Source organism: Papio anubis, chromosome 3 (assembly GCF_008728515.1).
Source record: "Papio anubis isolate 15944 chromosome 3, Panubis1.0, whole genome shotgun sequence".
NCBI classification, from domain to species: domain Eukaryota; kingdom Metazoa; phylum Chordata; class Mammalia; order Primates; family Cercopithecidae; genus Papio; species Papio anubis.
Window position 1 is genome coordinate 89,298,069 of NC_044978.1, and position 13,838 is coordinate 89,311,906.

Consider the following 13,838-nt stretch of genomic DNA (forward strand, 5'->3'; position numbering starts at 1 on the left):
AAATAGTGATACAACTGTCTTCATGATAAAACAAATAGATGTTTAACGTTCTCCTCACTCTCTTCAATCAAAGCTCCCCTCCTCCTTCTCCTCCTGAATGTGGCTCCCTTTTGGCTCAGGGCTATACCATTGCTTTTCGCTCTTCCTGGGTCTCGCTTCCTCCAGATCTCACTGTGGCTCTCTCACTTCATTTAGGGGTTTTGTTCTAAGGTCACCTTCTCAGAAAGAACTTCCTTATCTACCGTGTCTAAAATACTTTTCTGCCTGCCTCAAGCCTATCACTTCTATTTCCTTACCCTGCCTTATTGCTTTTCAAAGCTCTTAATATTGGTAGAAAATACTTTCCTACCAATTCATAAATAGTCGCTGTCATGTGGTGATTGTAGAAGTCCTGAGGCCCTGAATGTCCCTCAGTCATCTTGGCCACCCCATCCCTCCCAGGACATCTATTGTTATGTAACTGAGAGGGGCATTTAGAGTCTTGTTCTGGGCTGGGCATGGTGGCTCACGCCTGTAATCCCAGCACTTTGGGAGGCCGAGGTGGGCGGATCACGAGGTCAGGAGATCGAGACCATCCTGGCTAACACGGTGAAACCCCGTCTCCACTAAAAATACCAAAAATTAGCCAGGCGTGTTGGTGGGTGCCTGTAGTCCCAGCTACTCCGGAGGCTGTGGCAGGAGAATAGCATGAACTCAGAAGGTGGAGCTTGCAGTGAGCGGAGATCACGCCACTGCACTCCAGCCTAGGTGACAGAGCGAGACTCCGTCTCAAAAAAAAAAAAAAAAAAAAAAAAAAATCTTGCTCTGGAACCAAGGCCAGCATCATGTCAGTTCTTATCCTTCAGTGCCTGTGGCATGCTAGTTGTATATTTAACAGGTGTATTGAAGTATAATTTGTATATCGTAATGTTCATTTTTCTTAGGTGTACAATAATTTTGAGTAAATTTGCAGAGTCGTGCAACCATCATTGCAATATAATTTTAGAATGCTTTTCATCACCTCAGAAGATCCTTTGTATCTATAACACTCTAAATACCACCTCTGTTTTTAGCTCTACCTGAAATTATGTAGAATATTTGCTTACTTGTGGCAAATTCTCTTGATGGATGGAGAGTAGATAGATGATGGATAGATAGATAGATACATACATACATACATGTCCTAACCCACATGTTCTTCTGCAATGTGACCTTGCTGCTCCCTGTCAAGAGGCAGCACCTAACTCCCGTGCTTTGAATCTGGCCTGGCCTCTGTGATTCACTTGTGACCGATAGAATGTGGTGGAAGTGACACTGGGTCACTTCTGAGGCTAGGCCAGAAGAAGCCTTGCAGTTTCTATCGTGGTCTCACGGCCTGTTGGAATGCTCACTCTCCAGATGTTACTTTCAGGGGTTCCCCTTAGGAACACAGCTGTTATGCCTAGAAGCATGTGGAATGCTTCATGTGTGTGCTCCGGTCAACAGTCCCAGATAAGCCCAGCCTGAATCATTCTAGTCCAGGTGCCAGACTTGATTGAAGAAGCCTCCAGATGATTCCAGCCTCCAGCCATTCAAATCACTCTTTCCTAGTGGTTTGCATATTGCCAGCTGAGATCCCAGACATCAAAGAGGAGAGACAAACCATGCCCTGATTGAATTTTGGATCTAAAGAATACTTGCACTTAATAAGATGTTTGCTATTTGATGCCATGAAGTTTGGGATGGTTTGTTAGGCAGTGATATGGTTTGGCTCTGTGTCTCCACTCAAATCTCATCTTGTAGCTCCCATAATTCCCACATGTTGTGGGAGGGACCCAGTGGGAAATGACTGAATCATGGGGTGGGTCTTTCCCCTGCTGTTCTCGTGGTAGTGAATAGGTCTTATGAGATCTGGTGGTTGTAAAAATGGGAGTTTCCCTGCACAAGCTCTCTCTTTGTCTGCTGCCATCCATGTAAGATGACTTGCTCCTTGTTGCCTTCTGCCATGATTGTGAGGCCTCCCCCAGTCATGTGGAACTGTAATTCCAATAAACCTCTTTCTTTTGTAAATTGCCTAGTCTCGGGTATGTCTTTATCAGCAGCATGAAAATGGATTAATACAGCCAGCGATAGATAACTGAAACACTTGCCTATCATCTGGGTCACTGCCTAGAATGTGAGCTCTCAGAGGCAGGGACTTCCAGGGTCTTGATCACCTTATATCTTTGATGGTTACTTTTATGTGTCGTCTTGGCCAGACCACAGATCAGATGTTATTCAGGGTGTTTCTATAAGAGTGTTTTTGAGTGAATTAATATTTAAATGGTAGGCTCTGAGTAAAGCAGATTGCTCTCTATAATGTGGGTGGACCTCATCCAACCAGTTGAAAATTTGAACAGAACCAAAAGACCAGCCTCCCACGAGCAACATAATTTTCCAGTAGACTGCATTTGGTCTTCATCTGCAGCATCAACTCTTCCTGATACTATTGTAGACAGCCTGTGGACTTGAACTAGTTCTCCAGCCTGTCAGCCCACCCTGCAGATCTTGGACGTGCCAGCCTCCATAATTATGTGAGGCAATTCCTTATTTTACACACACACTCCCTCTCTCTCTCACACACACACTCACACACACACTCACACTCCACATATATACATACTATTGGTTGTGTTTCTCTAGAGAACCTTCACTGATATAGTATCCGTAGTCCCTAAAATGGTGGTTCTCAATTGCATCCTCATATTTGAGGTGGTTTTCATTAGTAGTTGTAACAACCTGGGGAGCCTACTGACATCTAGTGTGCAGTGACGCTGAATATCCTAGTGTGCAGTACAGCCCCCACAATAAATAATTATCTAACTGAAAGTATCAAAAGGGCTACCTGGTCTACTTCAAGCACATTTTTTTTTCTCACTTTAAGAGCATCCTAAAAACCATAATACAGTAAATCCACTGAAGGTAACTATGCAAAGTCACCTACCTAACGAGAGAGCTAAGGTGAAATAAAAAGCCAGCCTTTCCCAGAAATCACTGGGGAGGATTTCAGGGAGAAAGGGCTAAGACCCTACCTTTTTTTACAAGCAACCTGAGGTCAAGTGAGCACAAGTCAAGTAACATTAATGGGACATTGAGGTCACTCTTCATTTGTGTCTACCACACACCCTGTGCCCAAGCCCATCGCCAGCCTGACTTGGATAATCAGTTCTACATGGTTACAGGAAGTCAGTCTAATTGGTTCACTGGTGACATTTCCCAGCAGCCGGTGTTGAAACAATTAAAGCTTTGCCCTCAAACAAGAAATACAGCCACTCTCTGTGGTTATAAAAGAACAGCTCCCCCTGTTGGTGCTAGCTATATTCATCTTTTCAAATGAAAAAAATAACTAACATATTTGACTGCATCACAATGGGCTCCTGAAGGTCTAGAAAGAGAAAGACGTGACCAATAACAGCAAACTTAACCAGGATCCATAAATATATGTTTCTTTAGATTATGAGTGTTCATAATCATTTTCATTTGTATATCATGAACATTAGGTTATTGAGACAGAGCAGATATCACTATTCTTGTTATTTTTTAATAGACAAGAAATTAGCAGCACCAGGAAGAGAATTTATGTGCATAAGTCACTCTCCAGTTAAGAAAATAGAAGCCACTGTAGACATTTAGCTGCCACTGCTGGTCTGTGGGACCAGAAGGACACAACTCTGTTGATGCAGCTGGAAACTGGCACTGAGACTTCTGGAACATGCAGCTGCCCACCATTGCTGAGGGCTGCTCATGCTGCCGAAAGCACTGCCTAAGGAAGAAAAAAAAAGGATTTCTACCCTTCTCCAGTCTTCCTGTTAGCAAATTCTTTCTGGAAGACAGCTGGCAAGGGAATTAGTGAAATGTAGTTTGTTGGCTTCCAGTCCCCTATGACACCAGGGGAGGAGAGGAGGTCAGAAGTGGAGCTGAAGCCAGTGGATGAATAACTAGCACGTAACATTTTCACTCAAGGTTCTTTTCACTCTGTCTCATTCTCTCCTGTGTTCATCAGGGTATGCTAAATTGCTACTTCAGAAAGACTCAAAATTTAACACTTCAACACAGAAGTGAATTTCTTATTCACATGACTGTGAATAATGTGGGTCACTCTCCCCACCCCATCCCTAGGGGTCCTGGGTCACTCTCCCCACCCCATCCCTAGGGGTCCTGGGTCACTCTTCCCTCACCCCATTTCTAGGGGTCCTGGGTCACTCTCCCCACCTTTATCGCTAGGGGTCCTGGGTCACTCTCCCCACCTTAATCACTAGGGGTCTTGGGTACTCTCCCCACCCCATCCCACAGACTGGGTAGCTTACACACAAGAGACATTTATTTCTCACATTTCTGGAGTCTAGGAAGTCCAAGATCAAGGCACCAGCAGATGTGGGGTCTCATAATGCCTGATTCATTGTTCATAGATGCTGGCTGTCTTCTTGCTGTGTCTTCACATGGTGGGAGGAGCTGAGAAGTTCTCTGGGACCACTTTTATAAGACACGAATCCTGTTAATGAGAATTATGACCCTATGACTTAATCATCTCCCAAAGGCTCCACCTCCAAATACTATCACATTGGGGATTAGGCTTTTACATAGGAATACTGTGGGACACAAATGTTCAGTTTATGGTAGTGAGGAATGGTTTGCCTCTGCTGGAATGTATATTCTATCACTGACATAGGTTAGAATTGCTAGTTTCTGGTGATAATAAAGAGCAGAATGACTTCTCATTGGTTTTAACATTGTTTCTTTATTCCTTTTTTCTTTCTTTCTTTTTTTTTTTCTTTTTCTTTTTCTTTTTTTTTTTTTTTGAGACAGTGTCTGGCTCTGTCACCCAGACTGGAGTGCAGTGGCATGATCTCAGCTCACTGCAACATCTGCCTCCCCAGCTCAAGCCATCCTCCCACCTCAGTCTCCTGAATAGCTGGGACTACAAGCATATGCTACTACACCAGGCTTATTTTTGTATTTTTTGGTAGAGACACGGTTTTGCCATTTTTCCCAGGCTGGTCTTGAATTCCTGGGCTGAAGCAATCCTCCCACCTCAGGCTCCCAAAGTGTTAGGTTTAGAGGTGTGAGCCACAACGCACAGCCTGCTTGTTTATTCTTATTGACAGTACCAGGGATTGAAGTGCTCCCATGCACCCCCTCACCTTTGTATGTCACTGGTAAAAAAGATTCTTATATAAGAAGGAAAGTTATTCTAAGTCACTTTTAAGTTCCCTTTTAACTTTGAAATAATGTAACATTTTGAAACAAATACCCAGGGTTGCTGAAGCTATCCTGCACACATACATAATACATATTAGGCTTTCTAGCTGAAGCTGGGGATGATTTATCTTTAACCAAACACCTCTTATCACAGCCAATCAACATGCCTTCAGATAGAGCAGTGTTTATATGTTATTCCAATAATGTTAAGAGAACACATGTGTGGTTTAAGAAGACTGCTGTGTTTTGCATGTCTCCTAATTTCCTAGAACTTCACTCTGGCTTTCTTAACAGGTAATGCAAACAGATTAAGTAATATTATGCTCCCTTCTGCAAAGCCTTTACTTCAGCACTTACTTTGCCATTTTTAGATGCAGCGTCTTAAAAATATGCAAACATGTGCACTTGCGGGTGAGTGTGGCAGATGCTGTTTGCGCTGGTGAAGCAAGGCACCATCTGCATGGAAAGGTCATGCTTAATTGTGTCAGCACTGATTTCTGAGTAATGAAAGTCTGGACAAAAATGAAACTTCAAACACACCAGCTTTTGCATTTAAGTCTGCAAAAGTAGCTGCTAACTCAACCAAATGAAATTAAATAAGGTTACTTTTGGATCCTGTGAGCCTGATCCAAATACTTTTTGTCTCCTTGGCCACACTTCATCTGAAAAGATTGCTGTGTTAACTAATGGGAGCTAATGGCAAACAACAAAGATTACTTGACCAACTGGCCAGCTGAGATATCTCCCAGATTCTTAACTTCCAGGAAGCGCCAGGGTAGATTCAGCTTTTGAAAATGGGTAAAACTTGAAATCGTTCATGATAATGTGCGCGAATTGAGCATCTCAGCCAAAATGTCGGAATGTTTGGTCTACTGGCGGTAGGACTTAAGAAATGAATAACAGGGGTCTTAGAGCTTTTCATGGAGAGCGTCTTAGAGGGAAATGGCTTCAGTTCCCCTATTTAACAGGTTGGGCACGTGGGGTTGGAAACTACTAAGATACTTGCCTGAGATTTCACCCCTGGTTATAGGGGATCTGGCACTTCTGACTGAGCCCAATTCTTTCCTTACTGAGTCCAGTAATACAGCTAACTTTAGTGTTTTCTTTTAAATCACAAAATGTTTTCCAGGCCAGCATTAAATTAATAGAAAACTAGAACCTCAGATACATGTTGTTTGTCTATTTAAAGCCTGCGTAAAACAAACTCCGCGGGAGTAAAAACTGTGGCTTACAGGTCCTCATACGACTTACTTTGAAACCCCATCAAAATAAATATTTCTTAAAATAGCCCTGGAAGCAATGAGGATGGACATTATAGAAAATATAACCTTACTCTAGCGCTGCCCTCGCCACCCCCCGACCCCCGGTGTATTTAATTTGTGGATTCGCCCTGCCGCTGTGCTTCCCACACCTCTTCCCCTCCACTTACACAGGCAGGACCTCGGTGATGAGGATATGCTACCACTAGGTGGCAGTAATACCGCGTTGGTGGGCTCGGGGGAGCTGTTTTATCTGATGTCAAGATTAGACCCATTGCTTTTTCCTTCCTCTCTGTGAAAGTATAGTTCTTTATTAAAGTAGCTGAATTCAGGTGATACGACCCAACACCACATTTATAGAAGATACCTTAGACGCCAGACTATTAAACTACTAAATGATCCAGGTATAATTTATTACCTGTTTCACCAAGTTTTAAATGGTTCAATTCTTAGTTCTGCTCTCTTTTCCCTTTAAAGCTTTGAGACCTTTACTGAAATAATTTAAATGAGTAGGAAGTGATTGAAATCTAAAATTTCAATTTTATACCTAAAAATGATTTTCAAGCCTGCAATTGCAATATATTTTAAGCACTTACTTTTTCCTCAGCTCATTTGGTAAACATAAATCTTTAAAGCATTTCAATTTTTATTTAAAATAAGGAATGTAGGTGACTCTAAATTGCTAACGTAGAGTGCTGTCACAGTAACAGTGACTGGAAATAGTGAAAATTCTTCAGAGTTCTCAGTGTTACAGTGAAGGCAGCTTGGGAACAGAGACAATGACTCAGCCACAGCGACAACTTTGAAGTAGATTTTGTCACTGTTCATGGCTGGCCCATGGGTCTGAGTTTTCTCTGTTAATCATATAAATATGAGATCTTTGGTATTTTAAATATTTTAAGGGTGGTAAAGAGAAGTTTCTCTTAACATGTAAATGTTTTTGTTTTGTCTATCTAAAGAAGATATTATAGAGATGATTTGTTTTGAGATGGGGGTCTCGCTGTGTTGTCCAGGCTGGTGTTGAACTCCTGGCCTCAAGTAATCCTCCTGCCTCAGTCTCTCAAAGTGCTGGGATTACAAGTATCAGTCAATGTGCCCAGACACAAAGTGAATTTTATCCAGAAGGTTAGGTGGGGGATGGAAGCAGGAGGAAGAACAGAATTATGAGGAACTATGAGTGGTTAAAAAAAAATGTGAAGAGAGTAGGAAAACTATAAAAGAGGGTACTGACAGGATGGTGTGATAGGTGACTGAACCAGTAATATGCCCGAAGCAAAAAGGATAAACCTGGCCCTGAAGGGGGTCACATCAGAGCAAAAAATGAAGGCTTCAGAGGAGCCTGGAGGGTGGGGAGCATGGAGGTGACACACCAGAAGCTGAAAGCCAAGGGCTCCAGCACGGTTTCTCCCAGGACAGGCTGCGCACCACCAGCCTCAAAATCCCCACGGCACAGGGCCCTAGGGCCTGCATCTTGGACAGTTGCCCCAGGTGATTCTGATGTCCTGCAAAGGTTGAAGAGCACCCAAGTCTGTGGAAGAGCCTGCAGACCAAAAGTAATGTGGTGATGGGTCTGTGGGCTCCTGGGGCAATGATAGGTACTAAAAGCCTATGCCAAGAGAAGATGGTACCTCATGACGTAACAAGCTATCCATGTTTGTGTCAGTCAACACCCGTCACAAAAGAAGCCTGTCATTCCTTGGACCATCTGTGTGTGCTCACAGGCAATGGGCTATGTAAGGAGAGAAAGAAGGACTTCCAAAAACAAGAAAGGTTGAGGTCTTTTAGTGCTTGGAGGTATCAACTAAGTAACCTCAAGCTCTTGTCTAGTATCTCTTGGCTACAGCTCAGCTGAGACTCAGCTATGCTAGCATCAGGAGTTGGTGGCTCCCTGTGGAGATCCTCCAAGTGCTCTCAGCAGACAAGGCCTTCTTAGGGGAATAGGTCGCTCAATGACACTGATGATCCAGATGTCCAGAGGTCCCATGGTGGGGGACTTAACTTGATCCAGGCTTACGCTTCAGACACATACAAACCAATCTGACAGACAAGGACAGATGGGAAAGGGACGGAGATGGACTTCTGGAGGAAAAAGGGAGTCCCCGGGAGGAAGAATTCTTATAGGTGAGGATTCATGGCTTCAGAGCCAGGGGCAGGCAGGTCTCAGTGGTTGTTCTTGGCCTTAACCTAATCTTGCCTACTCTCTAGCAAGATTTTGCGTCTTGGAAGGAAAGGGCATGGTGATGCTCAGTAGTGTTATTGCTTCCTAAGTGATCTAAGTCACCTCAGCCTGTTGGGTTGAGGGGATCCAAGTCCCCTAACCCTTTCCTTTAATTAACGAAAAGAATAACCCCTCCAGGCTTCCCTATCTCACATGCTGTGGCCAGTCCAGTGATCTGATAATCCAGTGAGATTTTCATGAATTCTGGGGGCTTACAATATCATAGTTTCTGTTCTTCTTACTTCCTGCTCCCACTGACATCTGAGCCACTGAGGCAGTCAGCCAGCGCACCTTCTGAGGTTCTCTTCTCTTTGCACCACCTGACCAAACAGTAGACATGGTGCATCTAAGTGCAGCTGTCTCATTAAACAGTCAAGGACAGCAAACTTGACTAAAGTTTTGCTTAGGGAAATGAAGGCAAGTTTGCATTATAACACAGCGTAACATTAAATAGCAGACATAGCCAAGCATGGTGGCTTATGCCTGTAATCCTAGCACTTTGGGAAGCCAAGGTGGAAGGATTGTTTGAGGCAAACAGTTCAAGACCAGCCTGAGCAAAATAGCAAAGACAGCCCGTCTCTAGAAAAAGCTTTAAAATATTAGCCAGGTATGGTGGCACATGCCTATAGTTCCTGCTGCTCAGAGGCTGAGGCAGTAGGATCATGTTAGCCAAGGAGTTTGAGGCTGCAGTGAGCTATGGTTGCACCATTGCACTCCAGCCTGAATGACAGAGCAAGATGTGTCTCTAAAAAAATCTAAAAATAAATAAATAAATGGCAGACTCTGAGTTGAATTTCTTCAATTCCGCCACAGAGCACTTACTACTTGGTGACCAGCTTTGCCTTCTGGCCACTACTTCCCACCATCTGCACCTTTTCTTCTCTCAAATTTCTCACTCCCTAGCCTCCTGTCCAGCATAGAGATGGTCATTTGAAGAGAAATGCTGTCACCTGAAAGGGAGGTGAGCATTGGAGACCATTAAGCAGATGGCAAAGAACTCTAGGTGACAGCAGTTTGCCATGCAGCTGCCCTGGGTCATGAGTGTCGGGGATGTGTCCCCTCACTATTTGGATGGCTGGAGACTGTGATGCAGCAGCATTAAACCTCAGAGACCTGAAGCAGAGGCTGCCCCAAGAACAGAGCAACAGCTAGAGCAGCAGGTGAACAGAGCTGCAGGCAGAGGCTGACTATGTGTGAGAGCCCCCCCAATTTTTTCCTGGGGACTTTTAGACAGACACAAGAATGGGAAGGACTGAGACCCGGCCACCAGCAGGTGGAGGGTATTAATCCAGCAACTATAGGAACGAATAATGTGTTTGCCTAGGACTGACAAGCTGATGGGCCTTGGGGAATATCCACCAAGATACAGAATAGGATGCAGTGCCTTGCTTGCCTTGCCTTGCCTTGCCTTGCCTTTTTGAGATAGGGTCTCAGTGTAGTGGCACATTCACAGCTCACTGCAGCCTCAACCTCCCAGGATCAAGCATCCTCCCGCCTCAGACTCTTGATTAGCTGGGACTATAGGTGCGTACCACCATACCTAGCTAATTGTTTAATCAAATTAAACAATAACAATTTTTGTAGAGACAAGGTCTTGCTATGTTGCCCAGGTTAGTCTTGAACTGCTGGATTCAAGCACTCCTCCTGCCTCAGCTTCCCAAAGTGCTGGCAATGTAGGCATGAGCCACTGCACCTGGCCCGCTGCAGTTTCTTGTGTTCTCACATCCTCTTTCAATACCCAGAAAAGATAAATCATCTTCCCAACATGCAAACCAAAAAATAAATATTATAAATCTACTCTAAGCTGTGGCCAGTGCTTCTTAATTTAATGTGCATATACATCATCTGGGGATGTGGTTAAAACAGATTCTGATTCAATAGGTCTGAGATGGGGCCTCAGGCCTGCGTCACTGACAAAAGCATCCACGTGATGTTGATTCTGCTTGGGCCACTTTGAGAAGCAAGGGTGTGAGAGCACCCCAATGTGCTCCTTGCCCTCCTCCTCCCCACCTATATTTACAAACAATGACAAAAAATAGGTACTGAAGGACAAGAGGTAATTCATAATCTACAAGGATGATAGTTTATGGTAGAGTCCAGGCTCTACAGTGAAATGGGGGTGGTGGGATGGGAGAGGAGAAGCAATCCTGAGGCTCCTTCATGGCTCTCTTAATGAGAACATTCATTTTATCTTCATTGGACTAGCCCAGTAACAAAATGTGCAAATAAATCCTCTACTGCACAGCTCTTCCTTCTGAGGGGCTTGACAGTTTGCTATCTCCTGATTGCAGTTTCCTGACCCGTCGGTAACACTCTTCTTAAAAGGTGGCTCAGTATGATGTTAGTGGGGATTTTTTGCTTCCAAACTTGACATTTTAATTATAGAATAAAAGACTTGGACCATTTTCAGAGAACAAGATAGGGGGATTATTTTGAGGGACACTTTGGTGTCCCTAAATCATCTTGGAGAGACAGCTAACTTCTAACAGCCCTACACTCACCTTGCTTTAATCAGATCTTCTCCTAAGCACTCAATAAAATGTAACAATGTACTGGGGTGAGTCTTTGTCCCGGGGTTATTTGAGCATTCGCTGTGGCAGCTGCATCCAGCCCCAAGTGACATGTATGATCAATTCTTGCCAACGTGAAGGCCACCCATCCAGCTCTTCCTTTATACAGCCCTTTGCAGAACGGCTCCCCAAAGGGTTATAATTAGAATTGTAAAAGCACATAAACAAAATACAAGCCACATGAGCCTGCCTGCCCAGCTTCAGGACATTTGAAAGTGTCAGAGAAAAATCTTCGTTTAAAAGTTTTTAGGACAAAAATACAAAGGAGTAGAATTGGACTGAAACAGAAAGGTCAAACAAAAATAGAGCAAACTAGTGGCAAAAAAGCTATTTGTTTATTGAGGATTACGTTTAAAGGTAGGAATTTATCTGGAGAGAGTGAATTGAAGCCTGGGGAACTAACTCTCTGGTTCCTGTGACCTCCTTTAACTTGTGACTGGAAAAGCTCATTTGAGGATTTTGATGAGCTGGAAAACTCAGCTTGCAGGGTGTGTCTTTGGAGAAATCCCTTAGTAGTAAATGGTTGTATGTAAATCTGACAATTCATTGACTAAGAGCTCACTGAACACTAGTCAGTTGCTAGATTTGGGAAGCAGGTGGAGTTCAGCTACTCCACCTCAAAAGAGGCTACTGTGGGATATTGATTGTTTTCAGTTAAAGGCGTTTGAAAAATAGCAGATGCCAGAAGGGCACTCTGATCTCTGATCTTCCTTTTTCTTCCTGAAAGCAGGAAATAAAACTCCCATGTGAAAGGTACCCTCCTTGTACCAGGAAAAAGAAAGATATTCTTATCACCAGAGATGCGGAGTTGGGGCCAAGAGAAATCTGTGCAAACAAATACTGTTAAAGGAACCCTTATCTTCCTTGATGCTTTTCCACAGTTAACTGCCTGAGCTCAAGCTCCTTTGTTTTGCCGCATTTCCTTAATTTGCTGCTCTTTGTCAAGCCTAGAAGATAAACCTTTGGTTCTAACTGCTTCTTTGGGTCTTCAGATTTTTTGGTAAAGGCTTCCATATATATGTAAAAACCTATTGCAATTCTTATGCTTTTCTCTTTTTAATCTGTTTTATGTCCGTCCCAGCTGGAGATGCTGGAAGCTTGGAGGAAAATTTTCCTTTCCCTACACAGGGGATGAGAGAGGTGCATATATGGCCTCTGCTTTGAGGAAAGGAAAAAATGCACAGGAAAATACGGAACACCGTTTATAGTGAACACGTAAACAAAGAGCCAGTTCATTATAGCTGGGGTCCCATAGTGGAATGCCACCTCAATTCACTCACCTTCTAGTGAAGAAGAAGATTCATTTGACGTTAAATTAGGAGTCAAACAAACAAAAACTGGGGGACTTTTGAAATGCCAATTAAGAATAGAGTCTTCCCTCTGTTTCTGATAGTCACAAGTTATTCTCTATGAGGTATACCACAAAATCACTGTCATTTATAAAACTAATGCTAGCCTGTAACTAATACCCTGTACTAAATTATGTTTTACCAAAGTGTTTCAGATGCAGTAACAGTAACTGCTATTACCTAAACTGTTCACAATGATTATTTAGATACTAAAATTCCTTACAGGTATACTGAGAGGGGCTCCTGTGCCACACCGTTAGTTAACCCCTTTAAACCATTCCCTCATCTGGTTATCATAGACTCTTGTGAGGAGGCCTCAGTATCATTATCTCTGAGGTAGAAACAGATAACCTGAGACTTGTACACAGAAGTGGCAGTGAGGAGGGAAATTCTGATTCAAACGTGGGTCTATCTGGCTCATAACCTTTGCTCACTCCAACCTGCTTGCCCACCCATGATTCCCCCAAGGAGGTCAGGAGCTCCCTGGGCATTGGAGAAGGACCTTGCTGGCCCACATGCTGGAATCACTTCCCCCTGACTGGAACTGGTGCCTCCAGGCTGCAAGAAGGAAACTGTGATGTTGAGATAGACACAGGAGCCTCATCCCTCATTCCTGGGGGGAAGAGGGATCATAGAACATCAAGCGCATTTCTCAGGTTTTGATTAAACAAAGCAAATACTGTAAAAGAAAAATCAAATAGGTGTCCGTAAGAAGTTTATTAAAAAATAAAGAAAATCTATTTTTTAAACCAAAAATAAAACTCTAAGCTCCCAACCAACCAACTGATGGACCTTCCCCTCAGGCAAGGGCATTCCAAAGTTAATTTGAAAAACTAGTTCAGGCCATGTGGGAGTGGGGGTTGGACATGCCTCATTATAACCTGCACCTTTTGGAATTCAGGTACAGCTGACCAGCATTAACATTAAAACAAAGACCTTAAGACTGAGAGAACAGACTCTTCAAGTTCAACAAGAAACATTTACAATCTGCTCTCTCTGAAGCCTGCTACCTGGAAGCTTCATTAGTATAAGGACCTTGTTCTCCACAGTTCCTTATCTTGACCCAGACATCCCTTTCTATCCGACTCTAGGTTTTTAGAAAATAAATCTTTCAACCAACTGCCAAACAGATTATGATTCGGAAGCCCCCTGGCTGCCCCCATTGTTCCAGACAGAATCAATGTACATCTTACATGTATTGATTGAGGTCTTATCTCCCTAAAATGTATAAAACAAAGTTATAGCC

At 43.4% G+C, this 13,838-nt stretch overlaps 1 long non-coding RNA gene across 1 annotated transcript in view; it reads right to left on the minus strand.

The window, feature by feature from the left end:
* Window positions 1–1,990: 1,990 nt before the first annotated feature.
* The window catches only part of LOC108585972, a 43,354-nt gene continuing 31,506 nt past the window's right edge, over window positions 1,991–13,838 (minus strand). Inside the window, exons 2-3 of the long non-coding RNA XR_001902601.3 lie at window positions 4,329–4,489; window positions 1,991–3,760 (exon numbers count right to left, since the gene is read on the minus strand). This is a non-coding gene — a long non-coding RNA (uncharacterized LOC108585972). The remainder of the gene's footprint in view (window positions 3,761–4,328; window positions 4,490–13,838) is intronic.